The sequence below is a fragment of the Sminthopsis crassicaudata genome, chromosome 1 (assembly GCF_048593235.1).
Source record: "Sminthopsis crassicaudata isolate SCR6 chromosome 1, ASM4859323v1, whole genome shotgun sequence".
Classification (NCBI taxonomy): domain Eukaryota; kingdom Metazoa; phylum Chordata; class Mammalia; order Dasyuromorphia; family Dasyuridae; genus Sminthopsis; species Sminthopsis crassicaudata.
The window spans coordinates 16,875,640-16,901,861 of NC_133617.1; positions in this window are offsets into that span (position 1 = coordinate 16,875,640).

A 26,222-nucleotide genomic window follows, 5' to 3' on the forward strand; every position below is an offset into this window, starting at 1 on the left:
TTATATCTTGAGCAGTGCATTTGTCTTATGTATTCAATTTTAGTTGCTATTTAGTTGGCACATCTTTACTTCTTTTGAGATTTTTTCAGGTTGGGGAAAAGAACTACTCTACCATCTTGCTAATCTTTTCTACTAACAGAGAGTAATTGAAAATAAGTCTTATCCTTCCTTCAAAAGCTACTTTAAACTCCACCTCTTTGCTGAAGTCTTCACTGACTACTCAAATGCAAAGTGTCATTTGCACTTTCATTTCAATTCAAATGCACTTGTCATTTGAATTTGTGATCTATATCAGCTTTTCCACTAAGATTTTTAGTCCCTAAGACCCTTTGGGGTGAGAAGAAAAAAAAAAGAAATTTACATGATAATTTTGTTGTATATTCAAAAGGAATAGCAAATTGTACATAGTAAATTTGTGGTTTCCTGATATAGTTGTATTATGTTATGGAAATGCTTGTTTTATTCCATAAATTAAAAAAATACAAATAAAGTCATCCTTGTAAGTAGAAAAAAATCAAAATGCTGCTCATAATAATGCTAATAATACAATTTCATTTCTAATATAATAAATATAAATAGATATAGCCTAAATAAACAAAAGCTCTTTTTGGACCCTAATAATTTTTAAGAGTATAAAGGAGTGCTGAGACCATAAAATTTGCTTTGGCCTAAATTGTTAATTCTCTTTATGGCTTTGTCTTGTCTTCCTGTTTAGACTGTAAGTTTCTTGAAGATAGGAACCTTATCTTGTAACCTCAGAACAGTTGTGTATATATTACATGAATATTTGTTGATTATGATATGCCTGGCTAACCTACTTTTTGGAATGCATTCATTAGGAAATCAGAACATAATCTCCACTTTTCCTCCTTCCTCGAGAAGCATCTTTCAATCATATTACCTTGTGGGCCCCAGTGTTATTATTATTAGTAAGGCAGAACCAGAAACTACAAAGTCTTATTGAAAGAGAATATGTGGGAGTTAGAGCCTAAGAAGGAAAAAATAAAAGGGGAAAAAATAAAATGGGAAAGAAACAGAATTTAGTAAGAAAAATCAGTTAAGGAGCAGAAGAAAAGACCAGAGGAGAGAGAGAATCTGCTGGAAAAAGATAAATTTTATATTGTTAAAGATGCCCCAAAGTAAGAGATTTCCCTGTGTCAATAAGAAAACTTTCTAAATTCATCAATATCATGCTTGAAGCTATAGTTATGAAAACTAAATATTTTTTTGAGAGGAAATGTGGAAAGGTGGGAAGGTTTCTAGGTAAAAATCTTAACTCAGTTATTCTCTGAGGCAAATCTTTTAAACTCTGGTCTTAGTTTCTCTTTTTATAAAATGAGGGGTTGGACTAGATATTCTCTGAGGTCTGTTCCAGATCCAGTACTATGAAAGAATGGGAAATGAGGCAGGAAATTAGAGACTCAAGATAGCATAAACAGACCTTAATGTTCTTCCTTCATAAAAAAAAAAATTAGAATATTGCCTCTGGAGTCTGAGGACCCAGATTCTAATCATATTTTTGGTGCTTATTATGTTTGACCCACAATAAGTCATTTATCTTCCTAGAAATTCACTTTCCTTGTTTGTAAATTTAGAGAATTTGTCTAGATGGCCCATTAAGACCTAGATTATACAACATACCAAAAATTAGGTTACATAGACTGGGAGGCTGGTTAGTTGTCAGTGGGTTTGACTGTGACTTATCAAATCAATACAAGCTCAGAAGGCTATACCACAGATTGGGCACAAATAGTCCATGTGAACATTTGGAGTAAAGATGTCTCCAAATTTGCTCATCTCGAGTTTCTTTTGAGCGACTGCAATGCTGCTTAAGGCATTTTCTTTGTTGTGAGCCCTCCATGCTGCTCCAGGATCTCCCATGTCTCACAATCAATTCCAACTTTTGTCAGATAGACCTGAGAATGAGAACTGAGAATGTCCTTGTATAGCTTCTTCTGACCTCAATGTGAGCTATTTCCTTGTGTGAGTTTTCCATATAATAATCTTTTAGACAAAAGTACATTTGGCATTTGAACAACATGGCCAGCCTAGTAGAGTTGCCCTCTCTGAAGTAGAATTTGAATGAAGTCAGACTTAAGAAAACCAGAGAAGAATCCATTTATCACAATAAGTCCTCCAAAAAGGGATTTCCTATAGATTGTGAGGTTCCCCAGTATTTGCCATCAGCATTATATTGATATCTTGAGTTCTACACTAGAAGAGAGACTTAAAAAGAGAGTAGCTTAGTAATGCACAAAAGAAAAACCAAATAAATGAAGGGGAAAGAACAGCACTTCACAAACATTATTTCAGTTAAATCTCACAACAATCTTGGAAGGCAGGTGTGATTGATTGTTATTCCCATTTTATAGTTGAGAAAAATTATATCTATCATGGTTGAGGAAGAAATTAAATGGTCCCACACAGCTAGTAAGTATCTGAGGCTGGATCTGATCTCAAATCTTCCAAATCCTTACCCCAACATTCTACTTACTTCACCAGTTAGCTTAAGAATGTTACTTATCCAGATTATGGCATGTGTTGAAGGCATAGGCAAGGAATATGAACAATAAGCTGAAGATAGAGAACTTGGCTTTGATTTTGAAATATTGATATTTGGGAAATTGTCCAACAGCATTCAATGATCTTTACTGTAAAAGACCACACATTAAACATCTGTATTGTCTCATCCACATTGGCCATGACTCTATACAGTCAAAGAATTACCAAACTCCAAAATCTTTAACAAGTAAAAGTTGAAAGTGGCCAAAAAAGACACTGAAGAAATCTGGTGGGATTCCCTACTAGGAATAGATAGAGATATGCTATGTTCTGAACCTTTTGATTTCAACAGTATAGGGAATTCATAGCATTTACCCACTGCTTTAAGGTTTGTAAAAATGCTTTACCGATATTATCTCATTTGATCCTCACTATAACCTGGTAATGGCACAATTGTTTATCATCCAGGTAAGGAAGCTGATTTGCTCTGAGTCACAAAGAAACTCCCTTGACCTTCTCCATGACTGTTTTAGTGCAAAGGAGCCAAACACATTTCCTGCTGCAGTATCAGACTACAGTATTCTCTAGTATGGCAGAACCATATGAAAATGTAGTTCCTATCTGATCTTATTTTAATTAAAAATTTAAAAAATGAGTTCTTTTGCTCATAGCTTGTATCACTCTAGACAAGCCATTTAACCTCTGTAGGCCTTAGTTTCCTATCTGTAAATGAAGAGCTTGAACTCTATAGCCTCTAAAGACCCTCCCAGTTGTAAATGGTTTTGCTTATTCTATTAATTATTCTATTAATTCTATTAATGCTGATTTAGTGCTGATAATTATGTTGAGACTGGAAAGGATTTAGAGACATTTAGTAGGTAATAGTAGTAGGAGTAGTAGGAGTAGTATTTTCAGCCTTAATAATCAAATTTTAAGCCTCACAACTTATTGATTTTATCCCTTTCTAGATTCAGGGAAACTGCATGAGACTTTGATCTTTATTTAAAAGTCTTTAGAAGCAGCTCTCATGTTTAGGCCTCTTGTACTTATCCAAGCAAGCCAAACTTAATAGCACTACTCAGAAAGGTCTATCTTTGATTGGAAATAAATAGTCTAATTTATCTTCACTTAATTCAGATATGATTTCCCAATTTGTCAGGCCAAGGATGAATATGTCCGATTGGAGGAACCCAATTAACTGCTCTTCAGTGTTGTATTGGTAACAGATGTGCATTATTGACCATTCTAAGCAAAAGTGATAGTTACATGCTGTTCATCTTGCATAATAAGTGAACTGAGGACACAGTTCTCTCAAATAAGCTCCAAGTTTCCTTGAGTAAAGAGCAAGGGAAATCCTTTTTTTTATACATATAATTAAAACATAAGCAAGGAGATGATTTGTAATTCCCTTTCTGTTCAGAAATCAATTGATTTTCATTTTGAATTTTAATTCTCTGATGATTTATCTATAGGCATGTTCATTATCAGAATTCAGAGCTTGCTAGAGTTCTCTCCTTTTGCTGAGTTGCATGTATCCCCATGGTACCCAGAAATAAAGCCTTCAAGTAGCAGAAGCTAAAATGATTAAATCTGACTTTCTCTTACCTTGCTGACTATACTAGCAGATGGCCATGTCTCTGATTATTGGATAAGGTAAAACAAATACATGCTCTCATCGTGGGGAGGGGGCATTTGAGGGAGATGCTCAACAGAAATTAAAACAAAGGTTTTCAAGGCACCATCTGCAGCAATTTCCTTGTTAAAAGCACCTGCACCTATGGGCTTAAAGTAGTTGGATTTCTCCTTAGTGCATAGCTAATGGATCCATTCATAAGGCAATCTGAAGCTATTAAGAAAGGAGGCTCTTAATGTCTTCTATGCCCTTCTAGCCAAATCCTAAGTGATCTTGGTGGCCAAGAGGATGAAACATTTTCTTCATTCAAAAAGTATTTCTTGAGTGCTTACTATAGGTAAGGTGCTTCACTAAATTCTGTAGAAGACATAGAAATAGCTGAGATATAGTACTTGCTTTCAAAAAGTTTAGAATCTTATATGGTGGACTTCTGGACAAAGTTTTCACTTTATATTTTATACTTAATAATGTCTTTTTTGCTTTAGTATTTTTATTCCTAGCACCTATAGTATAGTGATAAGTACATAGTAGGTGCTTTGTTAAATGCTTGTTGAATTAAAATGGCACAGTTAACAGCACTAATTAATGTCTGATCATGGACTAAAGATCCATTTTCCAGCTTTCTAATGTTCATTTTATAAAATTAATATGATTATTTTCCCTGCTAACTCAATTTCAAGAAATGACTCTTCCCCAGGGACCATAATTGTCAACCTATTACTGCCTCAGATACTTGACCTTTGTCATTTCATGAATAAGGAAAAGGATGTTAATCAAAGATGATTTCCCTGGCTTCTTTTAAGATTCAATTAAAATCTTGTCTTGCCTTCCCTCCCTACTCAATTTCAATATTTTCCCTCTGTTAATTATTTCCTATTTATCCTAGATATAATTTTTAAAAATATATATTTGTTTATATGTTGTCTTACTTCTTATATTATAAACTCCCTGAGGTCAGGATCTATCTTTAATCATATTTTTGAATTATTATGGAATTATTAATTGGTTTATTGCAAATAAAGAAAAAAATTCTCTTCCTGGAAGATAATACAAGGTTCAGCTTTCTATCATCCTTGCTTTCTATCAATGAATTTATCACACCATTTTTATTCACATGTATGTGTGACCTTAACAACACATGTTCTCTTTCCTGTATTCTCCAATTATGGATAAAGGGACCACTAGGAAGTCCCTTTGGGTTGAGGAGGTTTGGGGAGGTTTTTTTTAAGATACCCTCCAGGAAAGACCATGGTAGCAGCAATCAGAGAAAATTCTTCAATCACACTTTAATCAGATACAGAGAGTATGAAACAGACAGGGGGAGGAACAGGGGATGGGGTGGTAGATGTAGTAGGCAATAGTGGGGAAGAGAGTAGGGAAGGGGAGGGGCACAGAGAGTCATCCAACTGTGGATCAGAGTTGGAAATACTTGGACAGCATAAACTCAGAAGCTGGAGGGATATCGGGGGCAGGAGCTTGGAATCCCATTCTTATAGGATTTTTAGAGAGTAGACTAACACATACATACCATTTTAGGCTTAGTTCATTAACATATTCAAATCATCTCAAAGTTATTAGAATTAACCTTTGGGTTAGTTCATTAGCATGACATTTTACTGTTCTCATTGAACATGTTTGGAGCTTATCTGAAGCTTACAGACCAAAGAAAACTAACAGGACTTAAGGGTTCTTACATTAAGGGGTAATTTAGTACATAGTCTCAAGATATGGCCTTAATTAATGAGCCAGTTTATAAAAAAACTTTCACAACCTTAATTTATAGAATAATCTATAAGTGACTCCTAGGTTCCTCTTTCACAATTTTATTTCCTACTATTGTTATTTACCTAACAAGCTAACTTACTAACTGGAGTGGGAGTGGTGGTGGTGATAATCAGAAAAGATAGAATTTCAACACAGGATGGTACAGAGAAAATTGTTATAAAAAGAGATAGGATCACAGCCAGAGCCGAAAGGGAGTTTAGAGGTCATTTGTTTCAGGTCTCATTTATAGATAGGAAAAAAAAAGTTCTACAGAAGTTAGATCAGCTCACAGTTAGTGAAGGCACCAACACTAGAACCCAGATCTTCTGACTTCCAGACCTGTTCTATATATCAAAATCTCTGTCCAGACACAAAGTAGTGAAATGTTCTCAAGATGCTATTCCAGCAGCAAAGTCACTTTCAGAAACTTTTCTTCTTCTCTACCATCCCTACTCTGCCACTACCTTTTCTCTCTCTATGTTGGGTGAGAGCTTAATGGAGATACAGACTGTCTATTCCCATTGAATCTGTTTAGTGGCAGCTGGAGAATTTCATTGACTACCACCTTTGAATGAGAATTTTCTCTCTCTCTCCCTCTCCCCCCCCCCCATCTTTGTCTCTGTTTCTGTCTCTCTTTCTCTTTGTCTCTGTATGTGTATCTATCTGTTCATTGCCTGTCTCTCCTCTTCTCTCTCTCTTTTGTCTTTCCTCTTCCTCCTTCTCTACTTTCTCTTCTTCCTCCTCCTCTTTTTTTCTTTTCTCTCTCTCTCTCTCTCTCTCTCTCTCTCTCTCTCTCTCTCTCTCTCTCTCTCTCGTGTGTGTGTGTGTGTGTGTGTGTGTGTGTGTGTGTGTATTTGTATGCATTTTCACTTAAGGTATTGAATAGGCTGCTGAGCATAAGACCTTAAAAGATATTACTAAAGTTACTCACCACTTTTTTCCTTGTAGCATTATAAGGACCACAGTATCTTGTTACAAATAAAAATATCAATTTATTTGGTCCTATAAAATTAGGCTCTGAACAATACACAAAGTATATGTGAAATGATTCATTGAGGTAGGGGTGGCCTCTGCTAAACTTCTAAATCTAGAGCTGCATTCAGTTTAGTGCATTATTTCTTTCCAATTGTCCTCCCTCCCTCATTCTCCCTCCCTCCCTTTCTCCCTCTCTCCCTCCCTCTCCTCCTTCCTTCCTTCCTTCCTTCCTTGCTCTCTTCCTCTCTTTCTTTCAATGGCTCTATCTACCTCTGACTCTGTGACATTGTATAGTCAACTGCTCAATTTCTACTTTGATAGGGTCCTTTGAAGTGAAAATGAAAGGGTAAAATGTATTCATGATAAATAAATCCTTATAATTTGAGGGGGGGAATGGGTGATCGATATTAACATGATACTAGGAGAGAACAGTTATGGGTTAATTTGAATGGATATTATCTGGTTTGGGAGAAGGATATGGAATGATGGAGGGAAGGAAAAGAGTCTTGAAACACTATTATCTGGTTTGGGAGAAGGATATGTAAACACATAAATGCATGCATTCATTCACATGCATATATTTACACACATACAAGCATGGATATATACACATATGTACATATTATATATGTATGTATTATGTATTATATATATATGTATGTGATGTACATAAGTAAAAATAAGGTGAAATTGTTTGTGGATAGCAGTGAAGGCTGGAATTAGATTACTTCAAGCAGAACAAGATACTAGTATTTAATGTGTGTTTAATAAAATGTAATATGAATGGCCCAAAGGCATATAATTTTGAATGTTAATGGGCTAAATCATCCATAAAATGAATAGAGTAAAAGAATAAATTATAAACTAAAGCTTCCAAATTTTCTACATATAAGAAGGCTTAAAACATGAAGATCAGAGGAGTTCCTAATCAATTTGAAGAATTCTATAATCAACCTAAAGATATGGACCATTATTTAGAGGCACCTAAAGAACTCAGTGATTAGCACCTTGAGGATCAACTGCATTTTATTATGTCTTATAAAAGCAATCTAGTCACATTCTGTAACTCTATTGCTGTCCATGAGTCCTTCACATTTACCCTGCATCTTCTTTCAGAATAATTTGAGAATATGGAGAGAATTTCTTCCACTCCCTGCCCCCACTTAGAGCAGCAATGGTGACACTGAGCTGTAGTACATGGAAGTGGTAACAATGATATATACAAATTATTGCCCTTGACCCAGGTTAGAATTTCAAAAATCTTATTTCTGAATCACATATACCCTTATAAAGAATGGAAATTGTTAATTCTCCAGACATAACAAATCTAACTAGGGAATAGAGATTTCCTGCTAAATCTTTTCTAAAGCACCAACCTTGGGAATTACCCCATAGGTAAACATGTTAAGGACCATGCCTAAGTGAAGGAGCAGGTCAGTTCTGGGAGAACCTCCATAGCTGTGAATCATAAACTTGAAGGCATTGCAAAGTAGCCTTTGAAGATGTTCCTTGTGGATGGGGAATGAAATAAATTGGAGGCATGAGGGAAGAGGAGAGAGCTCAGAGAATGCAACTGCCTCTCAGTCTCCTTGTATTATCATCATCCTTTCACATGAAGAGATCCATTCTACAGGTCTAAATTAGACGTCCAGCAGTTACTGGCAGGTGGCTCCCATATCACAACATAAACAGACCAAATTTGCTCTTTGAACCTGATCAGCATTCTGCTTTCTACTCCTCCCCTCTCCAATTCCATGCATTTGAGTGCATTATAATGATTAGAGGGCTGAACTTAGTCTCAAGAACATCTCTGACACTAGCTAAATGACCTTTGACAGGATCACTTAACCTTTCTGAGTTTTCTTTTCTCAAAAATGAGTTCCCTTCCAGATCTAGAACTATAATGACCTTATAATTCCTCCCTATCACCCCACCCTTCACCAGGAGGGCCTCTCAGAATATACTTTTCTAATCTAACTTAGGTATCACTTGGAAAATTTTCCCTCTTCCCACACAGCATGTTAGTGCTTCTATTTTCTCAAATTAATTTATATTTATATATTTGTGTACATGTATTCTTATCATCCCTCAGTAAATTTTTTGAATACTAGGACTTTTTTCATCTCTAGTATTTAATATGTTTATTGAAGATGGCTAGAAATCAGAGGTTGATTTATTGTTTTGTTGACTGTCTAAAATTAAGAAATTGTTAATAAAGCAGATAAAATTTGAAAGTGTGTGTACATGCTTATTTTTTCCACCAGAGAGCCTGGTTGTTAAATATTTACCAACACACTGTTGTATTGATCTATAAACTTTGCTTAGGCATAGCAAGAATGCAGTAGGGAATGAAGTCATCATCACTGGAAGTCTAGTAATTGAAGGCTAATGATAATAAAACAACAACACCAACAACACCTGGCATTTATATAGTGTTGGGGTTTGCAAAGGATTTACATGTATTATCTCATTTTAAATCTCATAACAGTCCTGACTAGATAGGTTTCTGAAAGCAAGTTTCAAGTCTGCACCAAAGAGTAATGGATCATTCCTTCCCTATTTCATTCACTTAATTCTTAACTAGATAATAAACTAGATTTTAAATTTTGCAAAGATGACTTCATATTTGTAATTTTTTTATTGCTTGCCTTCTCAATGAATACAGTAAGAGAAGAGAAAGGGAGAAATTTGGATATGAAAAAAATCAAATTTAAAAAAGTTTACAAAGCATTTCACAAAAATTATTTTATTTTGCCTTCACAGCAATCTTGTGCAGCAGGTGTCATTATTGTCCCTATTTGACAGATAAATGAGCTGACACTGAGAGGAATTAAGTAATTTTCCAAGGATCATATAGCTTATAAATGCCAGGATATGAACTCAGATCTTCCTTATTTCAAGACTAGCCAACTTAAAATCATAAGTAAACATCATCACTACAAAGATGTTTCCAAAAAAGGAAATTAGAAAACTGAGAATCAAAAGAAAGCTTCAGTAGGGTTGTCCCTAAGCAAAATGCAAGACAAGTCTATAAAGTGGGTAAAGTTACTTCCCCACTTTTACTTATCCTCTTAGAGATCTTTCTTCTCCTCTTCATCCCCTTCATCTTCTACTATCAGATGACTTTGACTAAGCTGCCTGATTGACCAGACCAGCTAAATTTATCCTCCTTGGTAACTATGCATACCTTGGACAGCTCCTTTCATTCCTCTCAACATCAATTAGTTCCAGTCTCATTCCTTCAGGGCCTTATTCTTTGCTAGATAATTTAATAAAGATAATAAAACAATCTAGTAAAGATAATAAGTCTTAGACATTAATGTGTTATCCTTTCTAAGAAACATTGAATTTCTGCTGGGATCTTCTAAGATAAAATGCCTTAGCCTAAAGGCATGACTAATGATGGGAGTTTCTGACCTCATGGAAAGCCAGTAAAGGAGAGATAGAAAGGAGCCTTTTGAGCCTCCCTCAAATCATGTCATGAGGAGACTGCTCACACAAAAGCAGAGTAGGAGTCCTTACTTGGCCTTCAATGGCCAAGTTGACTGATGTCTGTGACATGAATGTTTCAAATCAGCTCAGGAAGATGTGAAAGCAAAAAAAGGGGGAAAAAGCATTCTGTAATGAAGGGAGGTGCCATGAATACTAATTCATTAAAAAAAAAAAAAAAAAAAAAAAAAAAAAGCTTTGCATTTTCTCCTGCCTGAACCAACAACATCAGCACAGATTCAAAAATCCCAGTATCCTTTCTCCCCCAAATGCAATGAGGTAAATTGGATTAACAATAAAGATGATGAGCCCAGGCTGCTCACCAAATGACCTCATTTATTGCCTTGATCAGAATGCACAGCTCGACTTCATTCTCCAGCAAAGATCACCAACACGGAATCTTCAGCCACGTCTTACCACTGAGGAATTCCTAGTTAAAAAACATTTATAACTTGTTCTGCAGCAGAAAATCTGAACATGAATAATTTAACCCCTTCCTTTTGCAACATGAGAAAAAAGTGAAAACCTCTCTTGAACAAATGGACTCTTTTTTCAGATTCCCAATGGTGATCATTCATCTACCTTTTGTCTCTAGCAGATCTTCAGGGACTATAGATCATGTGGAGAAATATTTAGCTTTGTTTAACTTTACAAAACTCATGTGAGGTTAGGTAGGGTTCTATAGACTGTAGTATGAAAGGGAAATCATTGTAGCTGAGAGATGAATTTGCGTTAAATTATAAATTAGTAGATTCAAATAGGTCTAAGAATGTTGGTCTACATCTTAATAACTTTTTTGGAATTATGGGAGTGATAATGTGTATCTGTGCACTTAGTTTATGTGTTTGCCAAGGATCATAGATTTAGAGTGAAAGAGACCTTGAGTCCATCTATTTTTGACACATAGTCCCCTCCAATTTATCTTTGAGAAAACTGAAGCCCAAAATGGCTCAGTAATTTACTCAAGATTAATCCATGTGACACATTTGACACTGCCACAACTCATCAATTCATGTCTGCATATGTGTGATGGGTTTGTCTATCCCAAATCTCTTCTTCTTCCAAAACATCCTCCATTCATCTACTAAAGTAATCATCCTAAAGCACAGGAGCAACAGCACCCCATCACCACCATGCACAAAGTCCACTCATTTCACTATTGCTTCCAAGAGCAATACAAAATACTTAATTTGGCATTCAAAGGTCTTCATAACCCATTCTACCTTTCCAGTCTTCTTGAATCTTATACACACACCCAAGTACCCTTCAATCAATGAATATGACACTTCATTTCTTGGCTCTGGCATTCTCTTTGTTTGACTGCCCCCTATGCCAGAAATGTTTTCCCTCTTCTACTCTCCGGTTTCCTTTCAGTCCCATTTAAAATCCCATCTTCTATACATAGCTTCCCCAACTCTTCTTAATTCCATTGCCTCACTTCTATTAAATATCTCCTATTTATCTTGTATATAGCTTACTCTGTATATATTTGTTTGCATATTGTCTTCCCCAGCACTTAGCAGGATGTCTACCACATTAATGTTGTTCATCCTTTGTTTTTAATGTTCTCTTTGAATTGGACTTTAGTGAAACAGAGCTGTAATTTTTGTGCCTGGTATAGAGTGGTGATTTAATCAATGTTTATTGATTGATTGAAAGTGTAAGATTGTGGGAGCCCTAAGTTAGTTATCTATAAAAGAAAACTTTCTCTCTGACCCAGTATTTGAAAATAAAGATAAAATGGTAGCCTGGGGGCACTATTTTTGACTTTTGTTAGCTGGGTTTGTGACTCCAATCAAAGAGCTGTCAGCCCATTCATCTGAGGGAGAATTTCTAGTCATTGTATACTTACAAACTGAAATCACTTGACCAGCCTTGAGAGGATCATCCCAGAAGTTAGTAGAAGAGAGCAGTGCTTAGGGCATTAAGACTACAATAGTAAGACCAGCATAGTCTAATTAAGTTTAGACACTGTACTTTGGAACAAAAAAGATCCAGTAAGGTGAGTGCAATGCTATGACATAATCAAAAGACATCTGTTGGTCTCAGACTCTGGTTGTTAAGGACTGACTCACATATATTTAATACTTTATAATCTCTCAGTCTCCTGGTAACTATGTCCCTGACACACAGCAGTATAACTCAAGCCGTTTTTCCCCATGCAGAGATAACTGATAGCTAATGATCGTGACAGACAGATAGAATTGTGATGGTTCTAACTACATTGGTCCCCAGTGGAAGGGCAATACAACCCAGAGATTCACACAGTTTCAGAACTTGAGTCATCAGTGGGTTATACCAGCTTTTGCCAGACCTAGCACCCATTTTTATGCTCCCAGAATCATTTGTATGTTCCTCTTCTGGGGGTTCCCAAATCGCCAAAATCCATGGCAGCTTCACCCATAATTTTGATCTCTTAGTGAGTTACTTTTTCTCAAACACACAATGACTCACAGTCATGCTCCTTTTTTCCCTCCTATTTTATACCCACATTTTTTTCTCTCCGACATTTCTCAACTCTGGCATAAACATAAACAAGGACCAAGTTTGCACCACCATGCCCACGAAGCTAGACTATAGCCAAAAGAAGGTCTTGATGCTGTATTAATTCATTAAGTTAGATAACTGCATAAACATTTATGATTTTCCTGAACCATTTTCTGCCTTCCTTTTTCAACTATAACACAGGTCTACTGATTCCAAAAATGGTTGTCTTGCCATTTCTATAAACTAGTTAATATTAAGTTCCATACATCTGCCATAATGTTTCTAACCTCCTCAGAAATATCATCTTTAAATGCAAATTAAGACAACTCTGAGGTGCCTACACATCTTTCAGATTGTCTAAGATGATAGGAAAAGATAATGACGAATGTTGGAGAGGATGTGCGAAAACTGGAAGACTGATGCATTCTTGGTGGAGTTGAGAACTGATTCAGGCATTCTGGAGAGCAATTTGTAACTATGCCCAAAGGGCTATCAAACTGCATACCTTTTGATCCAGCAGTGTTTCTACTGGGTTTATATCCTAAAGAGATCACAAAGGAGGGAAAGGGACCCACATGTGCAAAAATGTTTGTGGCAGCCCTTTTTGTAGTGGCCAGAAACTGGAAACTGAGTGGATGCCCATCAATTGGAGAATAACTGAATAAATTGTGGTATATGAATATTATGGAATATTATTGTTCTGTAAGAAACAACCAACAGGATGATTTCAGAGAGAGCTGGAGAGACTTACATACATTGATGCTAAATTAAATAAACAGAACCAGGAGAACATTATACAGACAAATGGAATTAAATGACTTGTCCAGAGTTACACATCTAGTAAGTGTCTGATGTCAGATTTGAACTCAGGATTATGAGTCTTTATGGCCTGACACTCTGTCCACTGTGCCACTTATCTGTCCCTAAAGTTTGCAAAGCACTTTAAACGTTAACTCATTTGTTCTTCATCACAATTCTGTGACTATTACTATCCATTTTATAGATGAGGACACAAACTCAGAAAAAGTAAGTGATTTTTTTTCAGGGTCTCACAGCTAGCAAGTATAAGGATTTGAACCCAGGTTTTCCAACTCCAAGTTCTATATTCTATTCACTTTGCTGCCTGGGAAGGGACACTTTTATTAGAAGATAGAGGAATCATTCCACCCACACCAGATCTTAACGTCTGGTCAAACTTCTGGATCCTATTCTAGTTTCAGGCTCTGTCTGGCTCAGATGAAATGTTTCTTAAGGTATTAAAAGAACTAGCAGATTGCTGAACCACTGTCAAGTGATCTTTGAAAGACCATGGAGACCAGAATTAATAAAACATGAAATAGAGATCTTAAACAACCTAATCTTAGAAAAAGAAATTGAATATCTTATAGAATCTAACAAAAGGGAGAAAGAAAACCCTTGCTTCAGATGAATTTGAAGATAAATTTTACAAAACATTAAAAAAACAAATATTATCTGTGCTGTACATATGATTCTCAAAAGCTGAGAAACATTTTATCCAATTTTCTTTATCAGATAAACATTATATTCCTACCTAAACCAGAGAATAATAAAGAGAACCATAAATCACTATTGCTAATGAGTATCAAAACAAAAAATTGAAATAAAAATTCTAGCAAAAAGACTAAAGAGTATCTAAAAGACTATCTTTTTTAAAGATCAATTTGAAATTCCAAGAAAGGAAGTATAGATTAACATCTGAAAAACAAGAAACATAATCATATTAAAAACAAAAACTCAAATATTTATATCAATTAATACTAAAACAAATAAGCAAAACCCATACCCTACAAAATATAGGCCAAAGAATTATAGACTATTCAGATATCTCACCCACCTTCTGGTGAATGCATTCTTCAACAAATGAATTTTAAAGCAGAAATGGCAAGCATAAAAATAACTTCACAAAAAGTAAAATTGACTATATGTTAACATATAAGAAATGATAACAGGTATGGGAGTCATTTCTGAATCAACTTCAGTCAGACTCTCATCTTGTTAGTACAAAAGTAAAAATCCACATCACACTAGAGGATAGACAAGATGAAAATATACAGAATACAATTATGATAGCTTCTCCATGCCTGACCTATCAAAAAAGACCCATTGATATTTAAAAATGGGAATGGACAAATGAAAGAAATAGATACCAAAAACCCTTCATTTCCTACAAAAAATTTCCTACTGAAGTTTAGCCAATGCAATATAAATGCCACAATGATGAATACAGCAGTCTAGAAACCATCTCAGCCAGTAGCAATTGATCTTTTTCTTTTGTAGAAAGGGAGCTAAGGGCAATACTAATTTAGAATATAAATGAATTTTTAAATTTTACATAATAGAATGTTGTAAAATTATGAGCAATAATAGTGTTGAAGTTCAGAAGGGAAAATCCAATGTCTAGAAACTTTGATATGAGTCCCAATTAACCTAGTTTATCCAAGGTACATTTAAAGATGGGACCTAAAAGAGAAGCGACATAAAGAACTAAGGAGGAAAGTATGACTGATTCAGAAATTCAATTCAATTTTTAAAATAATAACTTAAAACACATCTGATAAAAGTAGGCAAAACAGGGACTGGCTAAAGAGAGTCCACCTTGATTCTAAGTGTAGGAGAAAAAGAGCCCTGCTTTCTACTTTAGAACATAGGTAAGAAATCTGTAACTATTGATGGTCCACTTACCAAGAAGTGAAGAAAAACTTTTTGAAAGGCTTTTGAGATAAAATTGAGCATATATGAAAAGATCACAACAACTATAATTTCTTCTGTTTTCTGATAATGAGTGAAGCAAAGATTCCCAGTTGTGAAAGAGCATTGTAACAATGGCAACAGAGGCCTTCTTGTGACAGGTACATGTATCATCACCTGATCAATACATGGTCATGCTTACATGAACTGATGCTAAGTGAAATGAGCAGAACCAAGAGAACACTGTACAGGGCAACAGCAAGATTACACAATGATCAATTCATCAACAATGAGATGATTCAGGCCAGTTCCAATGATCTTGTGATGAAGAGAGCCATCTGCATTCAGAGAGGACTGTGAGAACTGAGTGTGGATCACAACATAGTATTTTCAGTTTTTTACTTTTTGTTTGTTTGCATTTTGTTTTTTTTTCCTCATTTTTTTTTTTTATTTTTTGATCTGATTTTTCTTGTGCAGCATGATCATTGTGAAAATATGTATAGAAGAATTGCATATATTTACCAAATATTGGATTACTTGTTATCTAGGGGAGAGGGTGGGGAAAAGGAGGAAGGAAAAAATTAGAACACAAGGTTTTGTAAGAGTGAATGTTGAAAATAAAAAGTTTTAATTAAAAAAATACATGGTAATGAAAACAGAGTCCCTACTGTTTTCTCTCTTTGCATTAATTCTTTCCTGCTTTTAGAATGAGTATTGGAGATGGAATAGATCTTGTGAGATCTCAAAAAATCCAGGAACATTCAATATTTTCTGTAGCAGAGCCAGGTGAGGCATCATTACTGCCCTAAAGAGAGCCCTGTAGGATTCTTTCAGGCACTAAATTAGGCCCCTAACTATGGGATAGACTCTGTCCATCAAGACAAGTCAATAAACTTTCATTATTTAAATGCCTACTGTATATTGCCATTGTACTACAATTGTGCTACCACTGGAGATACAAAGAAAGTCAAATGATAATCCCTGTTCTCAAGAAACTCATAGCCTAATGAGGGAGACATTATTAAAACAACTATGTATAAACAAGACATATACAGAATAAATTAGAGATAATCAATATAAGGAAGACATTGGAATACAAGGAAACCAAGAAGTTTCTTGTCGAAGGTATCATTTTAGGAGCAGGGAGATAGAGATGAGTAGGGAGAAAATTCCAAGCATGTGCATAAGCCAGTAAAAATGCTAAGATATGGCTAGGCTACATTTGGAAGTGGCAAATGTTTTACATTTTAGCTTATTGTCTCTAGAGACAAAGGTAATATAGGGGAGAATAAAAGGTGTATTTATAATTTGTTTCTTATGATGTCTTTTCAGTAAATGTCTCTTTATTTTTATAAAAAAATTTTTTTCTTTATAAAATTAATTTTTAGTTAATTGATGTTCATTGACCAAATAATTTGTTGTTTAATCCATTCAGTCATATCTTACTCTTCATGATCTATTTAGGGTTTTCTTGGTAAAAATACAGGAGTGATTTAGCCACTGGGGTATATAAATTATCCTGGACTACTAAGGACTACAATTGGTATTGGGGAGAACAACGAGAAATGAGGTCTTGAGCTTATAGCATTAGAAAGATTTGCCAACTACTTGGGAGTACTACTAAAATTTTCAGGAAGATATAGCCTTACCCTGGGACCTAACTTCCCAATAAGAGTGGGAGTTGAAATAAGGGATACCAGAGCTTATAAAGACTACAGGGAGCAGTAGAATAATTGTCACAATCCATCCAACTTTCTCCTTCCTCAAGTTAACCTTACTTGTTTATGCAGTAGCAAGAAAAGTCAATGGAAAATAAACATATGCATAATGTAAACTGATAGAACTTAGCTCTTCCAGCAGCAGCAGCTAGTGTTTAAATGTCACATTTGAGTTTTTAGTATTTATGGGAGTTGTGTTTATAGATCCAAAATGTAATTTGAGACCTGAAAATGCCCTCATGATAGAATCAATCATTATATATGAAATTGCAGGGTAGGTTAATGAAGCTTGTATAATAATAATATATTCCAGCCAGAGCAGTCATCTTTTTAATATCACATTTAAGAAACTAGTTTTGGGAGCAGAAGTCCTCTATTCCTTTCTTGTTTGGTCTCTACACTTAACAGAGATTCATGGGTCATCCTTTTTTATTGCATCTGAAACCTCAGTGCTCTCATAACTCTGTAGTGATTCAAGAAATAAACCTGAAAGCTAATCACCCCAAAATTGCTATCTAGGAAGATTCGTTTTTCTGATTGCTTAAAATGCAACCTAAAAATATCTCTATGTCAAATTGGACCAGAATCCTGTCTTGGGACGACTTCTCACCATCTCAATTTATCAGCAAGATCCTTTGGAGAATTCTTTTTTTTTTTTTTTTAAATGTAATTGACTATATATAAAACAAAGACAGTTAAGAGCTATATGGACATGGTGGGGGGGGGGAGCATGCAATGCATATGTGTGTGTGTATACAATGTCTAATGGGCTAATTTTATCACATTTTAATTACAACACTGGATTGCATTATAAATTTGTGTTCAATTAGACTCAAGCCATCAACTTTTGAATAAATAATAAATTTTGTTAAATCAACCCAGCTGATGTTATAAATTGCACCATAATAAAAAAGCAGAGATGACTTTGTCAGATTAAATTAACTCTTACTTTTCAAAGAGACCCATGTAGCTGTGGAATTAGTTAAACAAATAACTGATATAATAAATAATAAACAATAAATAACTAACATTTATATACCACTTATTACATTCTGGGTCCCATGCTAAGTGCCTAACAGATACAATTTCACTTGATGCTGACAACACTGGAAAGTAGGTGTTGATTAACATTGTCCCCATTTTATAGTTTCAGAAACTGAGGCAGATGGAAGTTAAATGACTTCTTTAGGCTAGGAAAATCTTTAAGGCCAAATTTGAACTGAGATCTTCCTGATTCCAGAACTAGCGCTTTGTCTACTGTACTCTCTATATATTCATTGCTTCTACACAAAGATTAAGAATATCAAGGTTGCCTAAGGAAGACCAATATATTCTTATCCAGAGATTATAGGATCAATAGTGTTCAAATCTGGCATTTGAAGAGTATTCTGGGAAAGAATTGGAAAGAATTTATCTTATCAGTTCTTGGAGAAGGAGGGAGTAGTAGCAGGTTGAAAGTGATGCAAGATATATACCTGTCTTGATATTTTCCCTTGCCCTGGCAGTTTTGCAAGTTGGCATTACAGGGTGTTTATGATGCTTATGATTCAGGGTCAGAAAGACTGATCAGAGCTAAGAGGATGGATTGGTGAGAAAAGTCCACATGGTTTCCTTTTGACAGCTTCTTTTCCCCCCATTCCTATTATCTGCATTCCAAATGAAACAGCAACTCCTCATCAATTGTCCAACACATTTTTTCCTTCTTTCCTTCTAGAGAAAGAAGGAAGCTTGAAGAAGAAGGGATTCTATCTCTGTTTGCAGCAGTTCGAGAAGCTGATTTGTTCAAATAAACTGTACTTCTTCCCAATTCAAAGTCCTTTCAATATATCACTTCATTCCCTTTGATATAAATGAAAAATTTGTGAGTTCTAATTCTGGTTTGTGGGTAATGATGATGACTGGGGGTAAGATTTAGGGAGAGGTTTTTATCCCTTTAAAGAGAGGGCAGATTCTAGTCTCTTTAAGCAAGAAATGATTCAGGTCAAAAAATGAGATACTTAATAGGTCTTTCAACAGTTAACCAAAGATTTACTTCACCACTTCAGGAGAAGGATATTTAACGAGGACGTACACTGAGGACACCTTGAGGTGAATCAGGAGAGAGAGGCTCCCATTGTACTCAATCTATCAGCTGAGCATCTGAAAACCCCTTTCCTACTTCCAGGTTGTTGTAGATGCTTTTGTAGTCAAGCACAGAGGAAATGAAATTAATAATAGTTTGAGTCCTTAGTCTCCTGGGCCAAACAAATCTTGAGGAACGTCAATACCTTTTCAGGGAAAATTTGTCAAATTTGCCAAGGAGTAGAAATTAAGATACTTTTCCTTCCACAGGAAGGGTGAGGATGCTCCAAAATTTCCTATAAGAAAGATAATGTAGAAACCACAATCATCTCCTGGATTTAAAAGAGAAATCATGTGCCATTTGAACTTTTTAATTTCCTTTTAGTAATCTTTATTATTTAGGATTCAGGGCCATTTCTTCTTGTTAAAAGGTTATTTAGCTAGCTAAAGCTAAGGGTGGTATGCATCAGTTGGGGAATGGCTTAACAAATCATAGCATATGTGATGAAATACTATTATGCTATCAGAAATGAAAAACTTGGGAAGGCTTACATGAACTGATATAAAGTGAAATAAGCAGAGCCAAGATAACAGTGTTCATAGTAATAGCAACATAGAATAATGAGCAACTATGAATGACTTAGCTATTCAATACAATGATCCAGGATAATTCTAAAAGACTTATGATGAAAAATCCTATTTATTGCCAGAGAAAGAGTTGATGAACGTGAAATGCAGATAAAAGCATCTTTTTAATAATACCACTTTAAAATTTGTTTTGTTTTGTTTTGGTCTGTGTTTTCTTTCATGACAAGACTAATGTGGAAATATGTTTTGCATGACTGTACATGTATAGCCTATATCAAATTGTTTGTCTTCTCAATGAGTTGGGAGATGAGGGAGGGAGAGAATTTGGAATTCAACATTTTTGAATATTGAATATTTGAATATTAAAATTTTGAATATTTTGAACAAATTCTCCAAATTCTCTTCCTCCTGCCTCTCCCTGAGGTGGTAAATATGTGGGACTGGTGGTAGACCCCCTTTCCCAAATTAATTGATCAAAGACATCTTCAGATACAAAGAGAAAGCATTTATTTAGTCCCTGCAGAGAGAGACCCAGCACACTCAGGAGGCATCCCAACTCCTACCTCCCAATGATCCTTTTAGTCTATCCAATGAAAAGGCTTGGGTCTTTTCCTATTTAACCAGGTATTCTACTTCTTGCTGGTCTGGTTGACCATCCTTGACTAATAGTCACCAATGTTTTTTGCTTCCTGTATTTTCCTGAGGGTCCGACTTTTAGAGATCATGTGACTCCCTACAACCTAAAGTCCAAGACCTGATCTTCTGACTCTGGGAATAGGGATCTTGTGACTTAGTCTCAAACTGAGAAAACTTCATTCAATCAGTCCCATTCAGTAAGCAATTTGAGAAAGATTATTATACACGTACAATCATATAAAACACATTTCCATATTAGTGAAGTTATTTTAAAAAAGACACACACCATAAAAGAAAGAAAGAAAGAAAAATAGGATGCTTCAATCTTAATTCAGACACCAGCAGTTCTTTGGAGATGGAAAGCATTTTTCATCTTAAGTTCTTTGAAACTATCTTGGATCATTGTATTGTTGAGAATAGCTAAGTCATTTACGATACACTATTGCTGTTACTATGGACAAAGGAACCTAATATTTTTTTTTAATGAATGTTAAAATTTTTACATGTAATTGGAAAAAAATTTTTTTTAAAAAGTATATAAGCTTTGGTAGTACTCTAATCTGGGTTCAGAGTTATTTTTCTGAACTCTGAATCCATGCATGAGCACAATTAAGATCCAGGTCTTAACTTCCAGAACTTTCACACTGTGATAGTTATTCAACAGATAATTATCTATTACATGAACTTATATAATGGGAATGTTTTTCCCATTACAAATTGGAGCCATATATTATTACTCTAATATTCAGGATCAACACCATTACATATAAGAACTATTCTCTCTACAAATGAAGGCTCCTCTGTTATAATATAGTTATGGGTGGATTTTATGTCATCTCTAGACAAGCATCAAATAAACACTACCCACCCTACTTTCACATTATGGTATCATTCTATGTCTTTGTGAAAGACAAACTCCCAGATATACTAGGACAAAAAATAATATAGTGAGAACATCTTGTCCTATCTCCTTCTTTTATAGAGAAAGAAACTGAGATCTGAGGAAAATAATTGTTTTGTGTAAAGTTATGAGGTAAATTAGTTGCAGATTGCAACTCAGATCTGTTGACTACAAGATGAGTGCTTACTCCAATATACATCATGATTCTATATTTCTTTCCGAAGAAAAAAAGTCAGTTTCTATACTCACCTTGGTGAGAAGGAAAATTATGAAAATCATTTCAATAATCCAAATTTTAAGAAAAGTATGTGTGGGGTAAAAGGGTGTGGGGAGGAAAGAAGCAGGGAATGAATTATCCAGATTATCAGTTACACTGTCAATACTCCCTACAATTGCTCTCAGTCACTTTGTCAGTAGAGTCATTATCTGGGTGTTTGCCTATCAAACACTATCAAGTGTTCTGTCGTTAGTGAATAAAATATGATGGAGTGGAAGGAGCACTGTGCTTAGCATTTGAATTCCAGCCCTGCCAACTCACTAGTTCTGTGACTTTGAGTAAGCTCCTTGATCTCTCTGGATTTCTGTTGCTCTTTCTGTAAAAGACAGAGTTGATTTTTGAGATCCTTTCCATCTGCTATATTCTATTCAATTCAACAAACATTTTTAAACCTCCACTGTATTCAGATCATTATTCTAAGAACAGGGTGGTAACTGGGGAAAATAAAATACTAAGTAGCTAAAAACAAAACAAAACAAAATAGGGGTGATACAAAATTTAGACATACCATAGGCAGTTGATAGGAAAATTCCCTAATCAGCTTGATGAGGTTACAGGGAGATTGTAGACAACAGCAAGATGGATGTGAACATATCCATTCATTAACACCTCATTGGCTGATAACAGTTATCCCCTCTGCCCAGGGGTAAGGGGCACCATCCCCAACTATGTAAAAATTTTTGGCCCTCATTTTCTTTCTGAGTTTCTAAACTATTTCTGTTACCTGCTGGTCATCATGTGTAATTTGCAAATTTTGCAAAACTCCTAAAAAATTCTCATTTAATTAATCACAATGGGGAAAGTCACTATGTAGAAAGGATAACTATAGTTTTAGGAATTTGAGAATGATTTGTTTAGCTAGGGTTATTTAGGATTAGGCTATTTTAGGGTTATCCTAAAAAAAAAGTCATGAATGAAGAGATGTTGGGGAAAGAAACATAAGAAAAGATCATCTTCCATCCTAACACAGAGAGGATAATGCCTACATATTAGCATACCTTCCTCCTATCCCGATTGGAACTGACTACAATTAACCCCCAAAGTAAAAAATGGCAGCTGTGCAGAAGCAGTGGCAGAACATCTAGATCTCAAGAAATAGCAGGGACAGTTAGTGTATCCTGAGTTTCTGAAACCATCTTTGGATAGCCAGTGATAAAGGCAAATTCTAATTTCATGTGCTTTCAACTATAGGGCTCAGAAAAAGGAAAACCATATGGCCAAATAGTAGACATTCCTGAAACTCAAAAGAGTTTCTTCTGGAGGAGAATCAAGAGGCTGAGCCAAGAAAGAATTGAACAAAAACCTGAATTTTTGTTCTCTGTTATTCTCATGAACTACTCATATAATGCAGATGTAATGAAGCTTGTCTTTATTTAGCAACCCCAAGTTGGTTGCCTTCCTGGAGGAGCCCAAACCCCTAGTTGTATATTACAAGGCTGCCAGAATGTTTTAATTGGTCCCCATGGAGAAGATAGGATTCGGTGGATTATCTAGATCTTGCCTCTCTGGCAATCCTAAATTGAGAGACGAAAAGCTATACAGTGTTACATTTGGAATCTTTAGAATTATATTGGTCCCTAGACAAGAGATGAACTTAAAATTCAGGAAGAATTGCAGTGATTATTAGAGATTACTGTGAACTTTTTTGTGTTCTGTCGGTAGGGGGACATAAAAACTGACCTGTGCTAAGTATCTATTGTTACCTTAAGTGCTTTCATAGGAAACTGGGATCCTTTGCTCAAATCAGCAGTGATATAGCCATGAGATTCCCTGAAGAAATGATAGGTGGGAGGAAAATGGGTCCAAAGGAGATGATTTGGAGGCTTTCCCAAGATTGAAACCAGTATGCATGAGTCAGAGTGCTAGAGCCAGCTGTTACTGGGCTTTTGAGAGCCAATTGTTAAATTCTTCTGTGTGAGCATTTATGTATAAGAAAATGCTACAAGTAAGAACTTGATGCAGTGTTTTGTTGATTGTCTAAACATAAGAAAGTGATGAAGTAAATGTTAATAATGCAAAATAAATTTAAAAGTATTTCGATCATTATTCCACCCCCTCCCCCAGCTAGTTGTTAAACATTTACCAGAACACCCTTGTTTCTAAACCTAGAATTAAGGGCTCTAAGTCATAGATTACATATATCAAACAAGGTCCCTCCCTTCAGGGAGTGAATTTAATTTTGTTATTTTGCTTTTCAAATTGAAGTCAAGTCCTAGAAATGAAATGAGTTTAAATCTTATCATGATTTCTATTTATTTCTACAGACACATTTTATACTAACTCACATTGAAAATATATAATCAAAGTAACTGTTGCTTGGGAAATTAAATAGGACAAACTTAATCACGTGAACAGAGATCTGTTTTGAAAGAAAAACAACCTCTACTCATCAGGATAATCAATGGAACTAACAGTTCCTACTAATACCTTTTTTCTTATTATCTTAATAAAAATGCTCTAACATCACTCTAACATCAAGTTGTTCTTGGACTATCATCCAAATATATGCCTAAAAGAGCCGTGAAAGAGGAGTTTGCATGTTCATAGAACCATATAGTCTCAGATTTGGAAAGCACTTCAGAGATATCTCCTGAGACTAACAGACACCTAATGAAAAATCCATTTCACAATGTATTTATCAAGTTCTTATCTAAGCTTTGCTTAAAAATCTTCCGTTAAGGGAACTCAGTATTTTCTGAAACAAATCAAATTCCCAAAAGGCCCTTGTAATCATAAAAATTATAAATTCCAAATTGCAGTTCTCTCTGATTATAACATCACATATATCTGGGAATTATTAAGAAGCAAGACCCTATTTTTCAAGGAAAAATTAGCTAGTAGAGATATTTGTGGCAGTAGCTTTGGACAAATCTTCTAGGACAGGATCCATAGTTTAAAGCAAAGCTTCTTAATCTGTGAACCCAAAAGAAGTCACATAACTGAATTTGGAAGTTGTGAAATATCAAAATATTAACTCTCAAAAATGTTGAAGATGCTCTGCATCCTACAGCATCAAATATTCTGCCAAGATTTAATTCTTTACATAAACAAGCAATCCATCTCATTAGTATGCAAATCTGCTTTTGCCTTTAGTAAATGATAAAATTGTATGTATACCAAGGAATTATTTTAGAATAAATTTCTTTATGATTTATTATTAGCAAATGTTTGATTTGTATACCTGTTTTACATTATGTTCTTATATATACAGGACAAACATTTCTTGGGCAAAAAAGAGTCATCAATGGAGAAAGTTTAGGTCCTGAAAGTTCTTTGGAGAGTGGTAAACAAGAAAATGGATGGTGTATGTGTATATTTGTGTGTGTGAGAGACAGAGACAGAGACAAAGATAGACAGAGATAGACATAAAGACAGAGACAGAGAGACACAGATAGAAACAGAGACAGAGATAGAAGCAGAAAGAAACAGAAAGAGGAAGGGAAGGAAGGAGGGAAGGAAGGAGGGAGAGAGAGAGAGAAGAGAGAGATGAGAGAGAGAAGAGAGAGAGAGAGAGAGAGAGAGAGAGAGAGTGAGAGAGAGAGAGAGAGAGAGAGAGAGAGAGAGAGAGAGAGAGACAGAGATAGACATAAAGACAGAGACAGGGAGACACAGATAGAAACAGAGACAGAATGCACAGAGACAGAGATAGAAGCAGAAAGAAACAGAAAGAGGAAGGGAAGGAAGGAGGGAAGGAAGGAGGGAGAGAGAGAGAGAAGAGAGAGATGAGAGAGAGAAAGAGAGAGAGAGAGAGAGAGAGAGAGAAAGTACTTAAAGTTGGAAAAGAAAGGCAAAATAGAATATTGTTTATAAAATACTTTCTTTTCCTTCCCTGCTAGAAATCTTTAATTGGCGTGCTATTTGCATATATGTATATATAATATATGTGTATACACATACATATATACACACATGTGTGTATATGTATGTATAATTTCTGGTAGCAATTTATATATAATTTATATAAGTGATAGAATGTTGGAGAAAAACAGTTTAATTGTCAGTGAGGTAATGATAGTATTGAGAAAAACTTCATGAGGCACATAAAGAAAAAATATTTAATAGAGCTTCTTTCTCTAGAGAATGAGAGTTAACTATCATGTTTGAGAAACATTGAAGAAGCATTTAGAAAGGACTGAGTTAAACTCATACCCTGTGGTTAAGATATCTTAAAGAGACTTCTTGAGATTACTTGAATTATCATCCTGAGAGAAATATAGTTCTACTAGTTACAATTGATAGTTAGAGGTTATTCTGGCTTAATCTTCATAGCTAATACATTGTTGAAATATTTAAATATGTCATTTTATTACATATTATGCCATTCATAAATTATATAGCCAATGAAATCAATGTTTTTCAAGTCCATGAGACCAAGGGTTGGAATAAATGAAAGAAGTACTTATTATGTTAGAATAGAAAAATAAAGATAGTTCCGACTTTCTAGGAGAACATTCTAACAGGGACAACACAGATGGAAGATTT